This window comes from Biomphalaria glabrata, chromosome 2 (assembly GCF_947242115.1).
Source record: "Biomphalaria glabrata chromosome 2, xgBioGlab47.1, whole genome shotgun sequence".
Lineage (NCBI taxonomy): Eukaryota > Metazoa > Mollusca > Gastropoda > Planorbidae > Biomphalaria > Biomphalaria glabrata.
In genome coordinates, this window is record NC_074712.1 from 32,868,082 (window position 1) to 32,881,812 (window position 13,731).

At 36.0% G+C, this 13,731-nt stretch overlaps 1 protein-coding gene across 3 annotated transcripts in view; it reads right to left on the reverse strand.

The window, feature by feature from the left end:
• LOC106057700 (UPF0764 protein C16orf89 homolog) overlaps positions 1-13,731 on the reverse strand; it is a 103,210-nt gene that overhangs the window by 36,479 nt on the left and 53,000 nt on the right. The window contains exon 1 of one of the 3 annotated variants that reach the window (XM_056020134.1): positions 6,631-6,785. The exons of 1 other annotated variant lie outside the window; for it this stretch is intronic. The gene's annotated coding sequence lies outside the window, so the exon portion shown is untranslated. Of the gene's footprint in view, positions 1-6,630; positions 6,786-13,731 lie in introns of those variants that run through there. One more of the 3 variants, XM_056020135.1, reaches the window with a different exon arrangement.

Genomic DNA, 13,731 nt, shown 5'->3' on the forward strand with positions numbered 1-13,731 from the left:
GAATTTTCTGGTGATGTGGCAGGTCTGCAGCAGTACCGCCCTCTGACAGGCAACGAAGATGTTCCTAGGAATGTTAAGGGCCTTGAAGGTGTCTGTGAGGTCAGTTGTTATTATCCCCTCGGTTGATATAACAATGGGGTATATTGTTATTTTGGACAATTTCCATACACGCTTAATCTCCAAGCCTAGGTTCCCATATTTTCTTTGTTTTTCTATCTCAGTTTTTCTTAAATTATGAGACAGTGGTACGGCGATATCGATAATGGTAGCGGTTTTTTCTTTTTTATCGATGAACAGCAGATCCGGGCGATTGAAATCTACCGTTTTGTCGGTCAGAATAGGCCTATCCCAGTACAGCAGATGTTCAGTAGACTCGAGAACCTCTTGCGGAGAGTATTTATAATAAGGGGGAGTGTCCTTACCGATCAATTTGTACGTCAAAGCCAGGTGTTGGTGTATTAACTTTGCAACTTGGTTATGGCGACCCAGGTAGGCTGATTCTGATAGGGCTGGACATCCTGCCATAATGTGTTCAATCGACTCGCCCACATTTCCACATTTTCGGCATTTGTCGACAACATTGAGTTTCAGGATATACTTCTCGTAATTTTTTGTCCTGATTACTCTGTCCTGTATTGCTGTAACAAAGCCTTCTGTTTCAGGGTAGAGATGACCTGCTTTGAGCCATGTTAAGGACGCAGCCTTGTCGATGTTGTCCCCATGTAATGAAGCCGGAAATTTTCCGTAGAGTGTTTTTTCTTCCCATTGGCGAATCTCATGCCCTACGTCGTCCAAACCGACATTGACATCAGCATTGTGTAGGTTCAGAGGGGTTGCATCGGAGTCGTATTTCCGTAGGAAGGAAACTAATTTGTTGCTGGAGGCGAGCAGTTTTGATCGTATTTTTAGAACTTGCATCTTACACAATTTGAAGATGTTCTGCAATCCACGACCCCCATCCTTCCTGGGCAGGTATAACCTTATGGTGGAGGACTTGGGGTGTAGGCATCGAAACTTGGTTAGTAATTTTCTAGTGAGTCTGTCAATGTCATGTAGGTCGGTGTCAGTCCATTTGATCACACCGAACGTGTAAAGGAGCACTGGGACGGCCCAGCTGTTTATTGCAGTGATGAGATTACTGCCAGACAGTTTGGTGTTGAGGATTTTATTAACTCTTTGCCTATATTTGCCAAGAAAGTCCTCTTTTAATTTCTTATTGTTTATCTTGGCATTCTGGTTTATTCCAAGATATTTATAAATGGAGGCGGAGTTCAATTCCTCGATGCCTTCAAATTCAATGTTGGTGTTCGTTGCCTTGTCCTTTTTAATGCTTATGATGCCACACTTATCCAGGCCAAAAGACATACAGATATCGTCACTAAAGCATTTTACCGTTTTGATTAAGGTGTGTAATTTTTGCTCGGTTTCTGCATATAGCTTTAGATCATCCATGTATAATAAGTGGGACACACATTTTGTACATTTAGTGTCAACCCTAAAACCGTTTCTAGAGTCTTGGAGTAATGTAGATAGAGGATTAATCGCTAGGCAGAACCAGAGTGGAGATAGTGAGTCACCCTGGTATATACCTCTTCTTATGTGCACAGAATCTAGCTTATCACGATTAATGTGCAGGTTTAATTTCCAATTATTCATACAGACTTTCAATAGTTGTTTTATTCTTGGGTTGATTCTATGAATATCCAGGGTTTTTAATAGCCAATCATGCGGAACTGAATCGAAAGCTTTTTTGTAGTCGATGTAACACATGTGTAAATTTCTCTTTCTTCTATTAGCTTGTTGCAATATAATACCATCTATAGTTAGCTGTACTTTACAGCCCATCGACTCTTAAATGCAACCTTGTTGTTCCTCTGCTAGTAGCTTATGAGCAGAACAAAATTTATACATTTTACTTTTTAAAAGTTAATAGTTTATACACCACTGACAGACAAGTGATAGGGCGATAGTTTGATGGTTGGTTCGGATTATTATTATTATTGTGTGAAAAACGAACTAATATTCATTCTCTGGCACTAGATGGTTGATTTGTGTGGTTTTCGTTAGAGAAAAACAAAATTCATTGTTGCCCCTTTTAAGTGTTCACTGAAACAAAATTCATTGTTGCCCCTTTAAATGTTCACTGAGAAGTTTTCTGGTGATGTGGCAGGTCTGCATCAGTACCACCCTCTGACAGGCAACGAGAATCTTCTTAAGAATGTTAAGGGCCTTGAAAGTATCTGTGAGGTCAGTTGTCATTATCCCCTTAGTTGATATAACGACAGGATATATTGTTATTTTAGACAACGTCCATAACAGCTTTATCTTCAAGCTTAGATGCCCATATTTTCTTTGTTTTTCCATTTCAGTTTTCCTTACATTATGGGATAGTGGTACGGCCATGTCAATGATTGTAGCGGTTTTTTCTTTTTTGTCATTAAACTGCATATCAGGGCGATTAAAACCCACCATTTTGTCAGTCAAAATAGACCTCAGTATAATAAGTGATCAGTTGACTCCATAACTTGTATTTATAATTATTTGTCATAAGAGAATGTATTGTTATTAATCAAATTATGTGTCAAAGTGTTGGTGTAATTATTTTGCATCTTGGTTATGGCGACGTAGGTAGGCAGATTCTGATAGATTATTATCATTATTATCTATTTTTGTCTTTTAAAAAAAAAATTCTAGAGTAGAGTTGTGTAGATTCCAGATCTTTGATTGATAGTTCTAGAACAGTCCGAGACTGTGGACCAGACGAACAGTGATCCCTCACAGTCTCAACCTTTCAAGCGTTAATCCAAGGGGCATAAATGTAACACAGTCTTTCACTTTAGCGTGAAAACGAAGCAGCACTTGAGATGCGACATTTAACGATATCTTCTGTCATCTAATAGCGGCACCATTCAATTTATGTGCTCCATGTTTCAGCCCGCCGGCAGACAGAAAGAATCCACCACTAGGTGGCGTTAGACGGTTAGACGGAGACGTCACGGAGACAAGGAATATTAAGTGATATGAGTTAACTTTACAAGCAAGGGGTGATAACAACTATGGCTATTTCAGAGTTTAGCTGAAGCTGTGTTTGAGTATGGAGATAAAAATAGGGAGGGGGGAGTTTTTCAGGCTATTTGTAGTTTAGTTAAGGAGCATAGGATATAGTGACACATTTCTAAGCCAAACAAATAGCAGTTATAAAAAATTAATATAGCAGTTTCTACTGTATAAAATTGTTGGAGCTCTACTATTTCTCATTCTATATATTTATTGTAATGCTTCATTATCGGAAATGATCCTATATTTATTAGTATTTTTATTAATCCAATAATTATTAAGGTAAAAAAAAGTACTGTTACAAAGACAGTTTGTGTGGAAACACAAACACAAAATCTGCCCCCAAAATGGTCCACCCAGGCATGAAAAAAGGCTGGTTTCAATATTTTCAGAAAGAATATCAGAATGAAATTCTATCAAAGGAAAATGACAGAGTAGAATGGAGAAAGAACGTGAACAGATCTTATGTGGTACCCCAACGGTCCAGCAGACCAAGGGATAGGTGAAAGTGAAGGTGAAGTTAGATGTGAACCTTTCCAAACTGATGTCATATAATGATTATCTAATGGATAAGAATCAGTTTGTAAAGAGTCAATCTCGTATTCAAAACCTCAAGAAAAAAAAAACATTTCCGTAAAAAAAAGTTCCTTATTTTCCTTTAAGTGTTCCATGAATACTTATACGTGATGCACTTCACGCAATACTATACAAAAAAACTACTTATTAATTGTTGTTTTAAATTATGTTCTACTTATATTCACACTAAATAGATTTTTTCTCTTTATAAAAAAGGAAAAAAATGTGTAAACTTAGTAGTTAGTTAGTTATTTCTACTTAGTAGTTAGTTAGTTATTTCTACTTAGTAGTTAGTTAGTTATTTCTCCCACACTCATACTCCGATCAAGATGAAATTTTGCACAATTATTTCTTTTACCTGACAACACAAGAATCAATAAAATAACCTATTAGTTAATTAACTACTGGTAATTAATTATTGTGTTTGGTATCTTGAGCAAGGGGAAGAAATCGTACTTGAATGGAATGGTGATATAAGCTGAATTAGTCCCTTTTATAGGTCGCGCTCTAAATTGAAACAAACACTATATAGCTATACAACTTTCTCTAGTGGCAAATACCCCATTAGCATTTGCACGTCGGCCCGAGGAGGCGCGAGCCACAAGTTTGAATTCAGGTCGTCCCCCACCCCTTTTTTTTTTGTAAATGCTTTTAAAAACCAATTTCGGTATAATTCACCCAGATCTCCCATGCCATTCCTTCCCACCCCCCTTCCAATTTTCCCTACTGGTCTAAACAAGTGATAGGAAGAAAGTGCTAAAAATCATGACGCACAGATGTATTTTTGTTGGTCTAGATCTATTACACATTGAATTACTTGAATTTTTCTAACTAATTGATACAATTACACTTGGTCTAATTTTTTTAAAATATTTTTTAAATGTTTTTCTTGATTAAAATCTAACATTCATTAGTTATTAATACAGAAACAATCGCTCTATTAGTTGTATTAAGAAGGTAATGTCTTTAAAAAAAAGGTATTTTTTCAATGTTTTTCTTGTTTATGTATAAATTGTCAGCTTGATATTATTTTTGATCAACAAAAAAAAAAAAAAAAAAGAGATGGTTCTATATGACTCTAACACTAGAGATTCAATGATGAAGTAAATGTCAAATGACAAACAGGAGGCATGTCGTGGCTACCATCTGGTCGCTATCATTTATTTCCGTGTTTCCCAAACTGTGTTCCGCGGAACCCCAGTATTCCACAAAGCCAGAATTGGTATTTCATGAAGAACTGGAATATTTAACTAGTAAGCCACCACATGAATTGACCTCCCTAAAGAAAATAAACAAAGTGTTCCGCTAAATACTCGGAATGTGCGAAGTGTTCCGTTATTGGGAAACAATTGGGAAACACTGGTTTATTTTATAGGGCTACCACCACACATTTAACCTTTTACTAACTCGGTACAAGGTACAATATACAAGATATACAAGATATACAAGAAATACAAGATATACAAGATATACAAGAAATACAAGATATACAAGAAATACAAGATATACAAGAAATACAAGATATACAAGATATACAAGAAATACAAGATATACAAGAAATACAAGATATACAAGAAATACAAGATATACAAGAAATACAAGATATACAAGATATACAAGATATACAAGATATACAAGAAATACAAGAAATACAAGATATACAAGAAATACAAGATATACAAGAAATACAAGATATACAAGATATACAAGAAATACAAGATATACAAGAAATACAAGATATACAAGAAATACAAGATATACAAGATATACAAGATATACAAGATATACAAGAAATACAAGAAATACAAGATATACAAGATATACAAGAAATACAAGATATACAAGATATACAAGAAATACAAGATATACAAGATATACAAGATATACAAGATATACAAGAAATACACGATATACAAGATATACAAGAAATACAAGATATACAAGAAATACAAGATATACAAGATATACAAGATATACAAGATATACAAGAAATACAAGATATACATGAAGTGTCTTTTAGAACACACTATGGCTATTAATGAATTCAAAATTGCTTATGGTTACATACCCAATAAACACACAAACACGCATACACAAAAACACATAACAAACACAAAACAAGATTTTACATGCTCATTAAAAATGCAATGAAAATTCGCCTAAAATTAGTCTATCTCTCAATGTTGACGTCTCGTTTCTAGTCAAGTCAGATTAACAAAGTATTAGTAAATCAAAGTATCACACAACATTCATGAGATGTCCTTATTTGACGTGTCCTCAATTGAAGTGTCCTTCTTCTTACAGCCTTAGTGTCCCCAGTGTCAACGCGTTTTCTTTTTAGATGTGTTTGTAAATGTTTGTTTGTGTTTGTTTTTTCGTTTTAGCGTGATTGTGTGCTATATTTCAGATAGTACACATTTCTTTTTCATAATTTCATTATGATATTAAGCGATATAACTTTATAATGGAAACGCACACATGCGCATGTTTACTACATTAACAAATGTTGGCTTTCCTTTGTTATGTTTAGTTAACATTTCAACCTTTTTAGTTAATACGTTGTTAGATCGGTACAATGAACAGTTCGTTCAGAAAAATAAACACACAACTGCTTCAGACAAGTGCTATTAAAAATTAAATCAACTCCAACTTGACGTTCAAATAATAATCTAAGCATTATTTTTTCTTTCTCATTGGAAAATAAGAGAAAAAAATTACTAGTAAGGGGATCGAACCGACGACATGCGCGTGACGCGCTATCAACCGAGCTAACGAGCCATTCTACTATATTGAAATTTTCAGATAAATTCTTTTTTTTTCTCCCTCCCAGCTTCCACATTCTAGCTTCCTTAACTTGATTTCAACCATGCCCTTTTATAATAGTTCATAAATATGTAATGAAAAGCCTACTAAAATGCTGTTGTAAATTGTTTTTGTATATTTAAACTGTGTATCATTTAAGAGTACACTCAACACTCAGTCAATGACTCAACTCACCTCTTGCTTTATGTTCACCAAGAACTAGCACCACTGTTGTAAAATGACTCCAGTCAGTATCACGTCCCCCGCCATTACGTGGGTCTCTCACCACCAGCTGTATTTAAAGGGCCCCGATCAAAATGAGTTCTTGCCACGGCGAAGGGGTTTGGCCACCACTTCCGACTGGTGCCTGGCCACTCTATTGGGCTGGATCTGCTTCACTGGCCTCGTATGAAGGTGTCAGAACGGAGGTTGCCAATAATAATCTTCTCGAACTAATGAAACAATATTCAGAAGTTCGTTGCTCAGAAAACAAAAGGGGAAAGGGGGAACGAATGGTTGGGTCAATAGAATAAAAGAAAACCAGTAACTCCCCTCCCTCCACACTGTGATCTGCAAATAGAGTGGCTACTAATCCACTCCAACATTTGCCATTGATAGGGGCGTGTCTAATGAAAGGGTTCTTAAACGATGTTTCAAATGAGGAATTGATTAGCTACAAGAATATACTACAAAACAGGATACGAGACAGACACTTAAAGAACAAAAGTAGTAACTAAGGTGTCTCACAGCTATGTTCTTCTATTAAAGACAGTTGTAGTGTCTTACTATCAAGTGCTTGCTTAAAAGATAGCTCTAGTGTCTCACGGGCATGTTCTTGTATTAAAAGACATTCCTAGCGTCTCACAGACATGTTCTTGTATTAAAGACAGGTCTAGTGTATCCATTACATGCTCTTGTATTAAAAGACAGTCCTAGCGTCTCACAGACATGTTATTGCATTAAACTTCATATCGGATTCGATACGTAACGTACCGCCTTGACAACAGCATTGTAATACACGTAGCTGAAGTGTTGAATACATTCTTTAAGAGAACTGGTAGATGTACGAGTTGTCTTTTCTTTCAACTCCTTAAAATATAAACTTACAAATAGATTAGTGTTTGTTTTGGGAGGGAGAGGAGGTAATGGTGAATGTGGGAAAGTGGCAACTAATTTAAATTAGTAGTGTTGTCCCTTTGTGGCAGGGGCGTAGCTAGGAATTTTCCATCGTTTGGAGCCTGGGGGCTAGACCTCTTTGGGGTCCCTGCATTTTGCGTAATATTTAATTTTTAATGTAAAACACACTCATTTGGGGGCCCCTCTCAAGTGGGAAGCCGGGAGGATTTTCAAATTCTCCCCCTCCTCCCCCCACCCTAGCTACGCCACTGTTTTGTGGTATACTTTGTATTGAAACTACATGGCTAAAGATCTTTACTTTGTAATACGTTATTGTACTCAACAAATGTACGTTTATATTAAGTCTTTGTCTATAAAGTTGTTGCCTTTTTAAAAATACCTTTTTAGTTGTAATACTGTCATAGAGTGAACATATGCTAATGGAAACAGTTGAAGCAAATGAACTGCAGTGCCTAAAATGTACTTAAAATGTAATGTACATTTTCAAAATGCATAGCTTATCAGTACGTTCTTAACCTTATATCCTGTAATTTCTGTCTCTGATTTTGTTGAGATGGCAAATGTAATTAGCAAATAGATTAGAATCTCCAATTCAGAAAAAGTGCAACTATTAATCAGGTTTTGTTATAGTAACGACCTAAAAAATATTTTTTAACAATTCCCTTTTCGATCTAACACAATAATTTATTTATATTTTTTTAACGCCTAAAATTAATTTTCTAGCACTACAGCCAAGGATAACACTAAAATAGAAGCATTCATTTCGATAGGCCAGAGAGGCTATTCAGCCGAAGTAATGCATTGCTTCCCTTGGTGTACAAATAGAAGAGGGACTGCCTAAAATAAGGTCCATTTGCATATTAACTATAAAATTGTGAAGTTATTCTCTGGAGCGATCTCGTCTGGTTTTTAACTGGAAATGGGAGACGAGTTAATGTCGCCATGACAACGTCGTCTGATGGCCACCTTTCGACGCAGCCATTCATCAATTCTCACAATAAATTGTGTCTGTTAGCTGTTGTTTTTCAACAAGCTGATACTCGCGCATTAATACATTGAAATAGTTGATAGGCTATATTGACGTTATATGTTGATAATTTTAAACAGAACATATCCATAGAACTATTTTAATTTTGAAACAATATGATAAAAAGTGTCTATCGGGACCGGCCTTAAGCATAGGCAAACTAGGCAGCCGGCTAGGGCCTCCGATTGGTGGTGCCTCGCTCAGGGCTCAAAACATTTTTTTAAAGAAGACATAGCGAAACTTGTGCCCAATGTTATTGTTGAAGTATAAATATTCTGCGTAATTTTATTTTTTCGTTGTTTATTTTTCATTTTTCTATTTCATATGGGGGTCACTAAAAGTTCACTTCGCACAGGACCTCAAATCATCTTAGGCTACGATTTAAGCAATTTACGATTGTGAGTTTTCGCCCTAAAGAGTGCGATTCAGTGTATGCTAAAAGGACGTATATTTTGATTTTCACATGTATGTCACCAGGGCGGCCTTAGGTATAGGCGAACTTGGCAGTCGCCTAGGGTCTCCGATTGGCGGGGGCCTCGCAAAGGACTTAAAATATTTTTTTTAGAGAAAAACAGTTCAACTTGTGCCCAATGTTTTTGTTGGAGTACACTAGCCTTGATAATGAATTGTGTCATTTTATTTTTTGCTGTTTATTTTTCTATTTCATTTGGGGGTCACCAAATTAACTTCATCTAGGGCCTCCATTTATCTAACGCCGGCCCTGGTGTCAATCTTGACAGCACTCAATAACGGTTGACCAGTATGTGTACGTATTATTGGGTCACATTGAGTGTGCGTGCAGAAAAAAAATCCAGACCCTTCTAGATAACCTTGTCTTGCATAAACATGACGTAGGGTTAATGTGGAACAATGGAAAGCTGATAGAACTTATTATAAACGACTAAAGTAATTTAGAAAGATCGATATGCGATACTATATAAGACACGTGTAGTTAACTATCAGTTAGTTGTTTGGTCATTGTTCACTGTCGCTAGTCATTTGTCATTGTCCCATGTGGATTATTTAATGTGCTTTTGAATTCTTGTATTATATCTATTCGCCTGTATCTTCAATATGTTTTATTTCAACTACAACAGTGTTTCCCAAACTTTTTCAATAACGGAACACTTCGCACATTCCGATTATTTGGCAGAACACTTTGCTCATTTTGTTTTAGAGATTAATTCACGTGGTAGTCTACAGGCTAATTATTCCAGTAGTTTGTAGAACACCTATTCAGACCTATTCAGGCCTAACGGAACACTAGGGTTCCGCGGAACACTGTTTGAGAAACACGGAACTAGAGTTTTCTATTCAAATTATCGTTGTGCAAGTGATTGATTTACTTATTTTATTGAATTGAATTTAAAACATTAAACTCAAGAAAATTGTTCTCAGCTCTGAGCTACTTTATTTAATTCTAGAGAGTGTTGAATAGATTTATAGGCACCTCCATATCCGCGTATGCCATATGATTGTGGAGACAATACAAATCTCTTCAAAACACAAACGTGACAATGCTATTAAAAATTGTATGTCGCCTTAAATAAAACACATAGTTTGGAAGAAGATAAAAAATATCGATTTGGAAAAATCTAATGTTGGCATCTTTGAACGGAAAAAATGCTTAGTTGTTCCAAGTACATAAGTGGTTACACTTTGACATTTACTTCTCTTTCAAAGTACAGACATTACTTCGAAAAGAGAAGATAATTATGCCCTATGCATTTCATGTGTCAATCTTGTCAAGAATGTTAATCAGTGACTTCCACTTTGCTAAGTCTTTGGTTTTCCTTGCCTACCCAGTCCACCCATTTCATTCTCTAGCGTTACTTGTACGAATTTGTCCTAGCATATGGAATAAGAAATGTGCCTTTATCTTTGTGTCGTTATGAGCATTTTAAAAAATTAGGTTTTGCTTTTGTAAATTATGGTTCCGTGTTTTGTGTATTATTGCTAGTTTACTTTTGTCTTCTATCCTGGAGTGTCTCTGAATTTAATAATTTTACTAAACGTGTTAGTCTAATCAAATGTCGTTATATGTTTATTATAAATCTCACGCTCTAGTTTGTGGTGTCCTAGTTTATTTGTTTTCTTAAGTTGGAGGTCACAAATAGAGGATGAATATTCTAGTAATGATTGGCCTAATGTAAATTAGCATTTTAGTTTTATGTTTATCTCCACAAGAGAGAGAGAGAGAATTATAAACGAACAAATGAGTTAGTAAGTTGATCCCGAACAAATGAGTTAGTAAGTTGGTCCTGAACAAATGAGTTAGTAAGTTGGTCCTGAACAAATGAGTTAGTAAGCTGGTCTCGAACAAATGAGTTAGTAAGTTGGTCCTGAACAAATGAGTTAGTAAGCTGGTCCTGAACAAATGAGTTAGTAAGCTGGTCTCGAACAAATGAGTTAGTAAGTTGGTCCTGAACAAATGAGTTAGTAAGCTGGTCTCGAACAATTCAGTTAGTAAGTTGGTCCTGAACAAATGAGTTAGTAAGTTGGTCCTGAACAAATGAGTTAGTAAGTTGGTCCTGAACAAATGAGTTAGTAAGCTGGTCTCGAACAAATGAGTTAGTAAGTTGGTCCTGAACAAATGAGTTAGTAAGCTGGTCTCGAACAATTGAGTTAGTAAGTTGGTCCTGAACAAATGAGTTAGTAAGTTGGTCCTGAACAAATGAGTTAGTAAGTTGGTCCTCAACAAATGAGTTAGTAAGCTGGTCTCGAACAAATGAGTTAGTAAGCTGGTCCTGAACAAATGAGTTAGTAAGCTGGTCTCGAACAAATGAGTTAGTAAGCTGGTCCTGAACAAATGAGTTAGTAAGCTGGTCTCGAACAAATAAGTTAGTAAGTTGGTCCTGAACAAATGAGTTAGTAAGCTGGTCTCGAACAAATGAGTTAGTAAGCTGGTCTCGAACAATTGAGTTAGTAAGTTGGTCCTGAACAAATGAGTTAGTTAGTTGGTCCTGAACAAATGAGTTAGTAAGTTGGTCCCGAACAAATGAGTTAGTAAGTTGGTCCTGAACAAATGAGTTAGTAAGTTGGTCCTGAACAAATGAGTTAGTAAGCTGGTCTCGAACAAATGAGTTAGTAAGCTGGTCCTGAACAAAGGAGTTACTAAGTTGGTCCTGAACAAATGAGTTAGTAAGTTGGTCCTGAACAAATGAGTTAGTAAGTTGGTCCTGAACAAATGAGTTAGTAAGCTGGTCCTAAACAAATGAGTTAGTAAGCTGGTCTCGAACAAATGAGTTAGTAAGCTGGTCCTGAACAAATGAGTTAGTAAGTTGGTCCTGAACAAACGAGTTAGTAAGTTGGTCCTGAACAAATGAGTTAGTAAGTTGGTCCTGAACAAATGAGTTAGTAAGTTGGTCTCGAACAAATGAGTTAGTAAGTTGGTCCCAAACAAATGAGTTAGTAAATTGGTCCTGAACAAAGGAGTTAGTAAATTGGTCCTGAACATATGAGTTAGTAAATTGGTCCCAAACAAATGAGTTAGTAAATTGGTCCCAAACAAATGAGTTAGTAAGTTGGTCCCAAACAAATGAGTTAGTAAATTGGTCCCAAACAAATGAGTTAGTAAGTTGGTCCCAAACAAATGAGTTAGTAAGTTGGTCCCAAACAAATGAGTTAGTAAATTGGTCCCAAACAAATGAGTTAGTAAATTGGTCCCAAACAAATGAGTTAGTAAATTGGTCCCAAACAAATGAGTTAGTAAATTGGTCCCAAACAAATGAGTTAGTAAGTTGGTCCCAAACAAATGAGTTAGTAAATTGGTCCCAAACAAATGAGTTAGTAAATTGGTCCCAAACAAATGAGTTAGTAAATTGGTCCCAAACAAATGAGTTAGTAAATTGGTCTCTGCTTTATAATAACGTATTGGGTAGAAACTGAGGAAAAAAAAATATCGTTTTTGGAAAATGAACCTCTGCCTTAGCGATTTTGAAAAGTTGAGTCCTCCATAATATTTCCTTTTGTTGTGGGTGAACAAATAAGAAAATTTAACCCGTCATTACTTACCATGTACCTAGAACACAATGAAATGTAGGTATGACCATATTATTTTGTGTTTTGAGGTCGGAGATACGAAGAATTCTTGGATGAGAGAGCGTTACGACACCAGTTATAACAACACACAAAAAAAAAAGAAGGTCCACTAAAAAAGTAACATAGAGTTTATGAAATACTTGAATACTGAAGTAAAAAGCGAAGAAAAGTGTCAGTTATGTAAAATCATTTTTTTATGAGTGGTGACGGGGCGGGGGTTTTAAGTATGTTTGGGAAAGTTATAATGAGAAATGGAGAGGAGGGAATGGTGTAGATTAAACAGCTAGAAGTATTTGGGAGGGCGTTTTAAAGCGGGCCATTCCATGTAAACGTAACATATACTAGAATACACGCGGGCTAAAATGAAATTTTAAACATGCGGGCAGTTTTGTTGAAAGTGCAAAAAAAAGGGGTAGGGGAGGGCGGTACGACCAAAATATTATGTGAGTATTTGCAGGATGTAATAAGAAAAGAAATATCCTAGAGCCTAAGAAATATTTCGAATAAGAACTGAAAAGCAAAAGAAGTCAGATAGTATAAATAAAACAATTTGTTAAGGCGGGGAGTTGGGGGGGGGGGAGAAGAAGGGATACCCGAATTCAGAGACCGGCTACAATTCAACGTAATAGCTACCAATGTATGAGTGAGAGATTACCAGTGGGCCGTTTTATTATTTTTTTTTAAAGTAAGAACTAATAGGGACGGTAAAATAAATAATATATAACTTGGGAACAAATTAAACGGTGGGTAATGCTAGTTTAGAATAAAATGTTTTTTTTTTAAATCAGAGCGTTATATGGACTGACTGATGTCTGCTCATATTTTAATCAGCTGAGTTATTGGACTCTCCTCTTCGTTAGACCAACACTAACTGATCGATAGGCGTTTCCTTGATTGAAACTTAACGTGCAGTGAGCCCATAAAGAACCAAATAAATCAGCAATCTTTAATCTGTTGCATATTTAATGGCCTGAAATTATCACACGGAGAGCTGGGATCAAGCAAAATATATATCAGGGCAATGGCAGGAAAGAGACCCTCGTCACGTGATCCGACCAAAATAAAATGTTTGGGTGCAGAGTACTGATTCA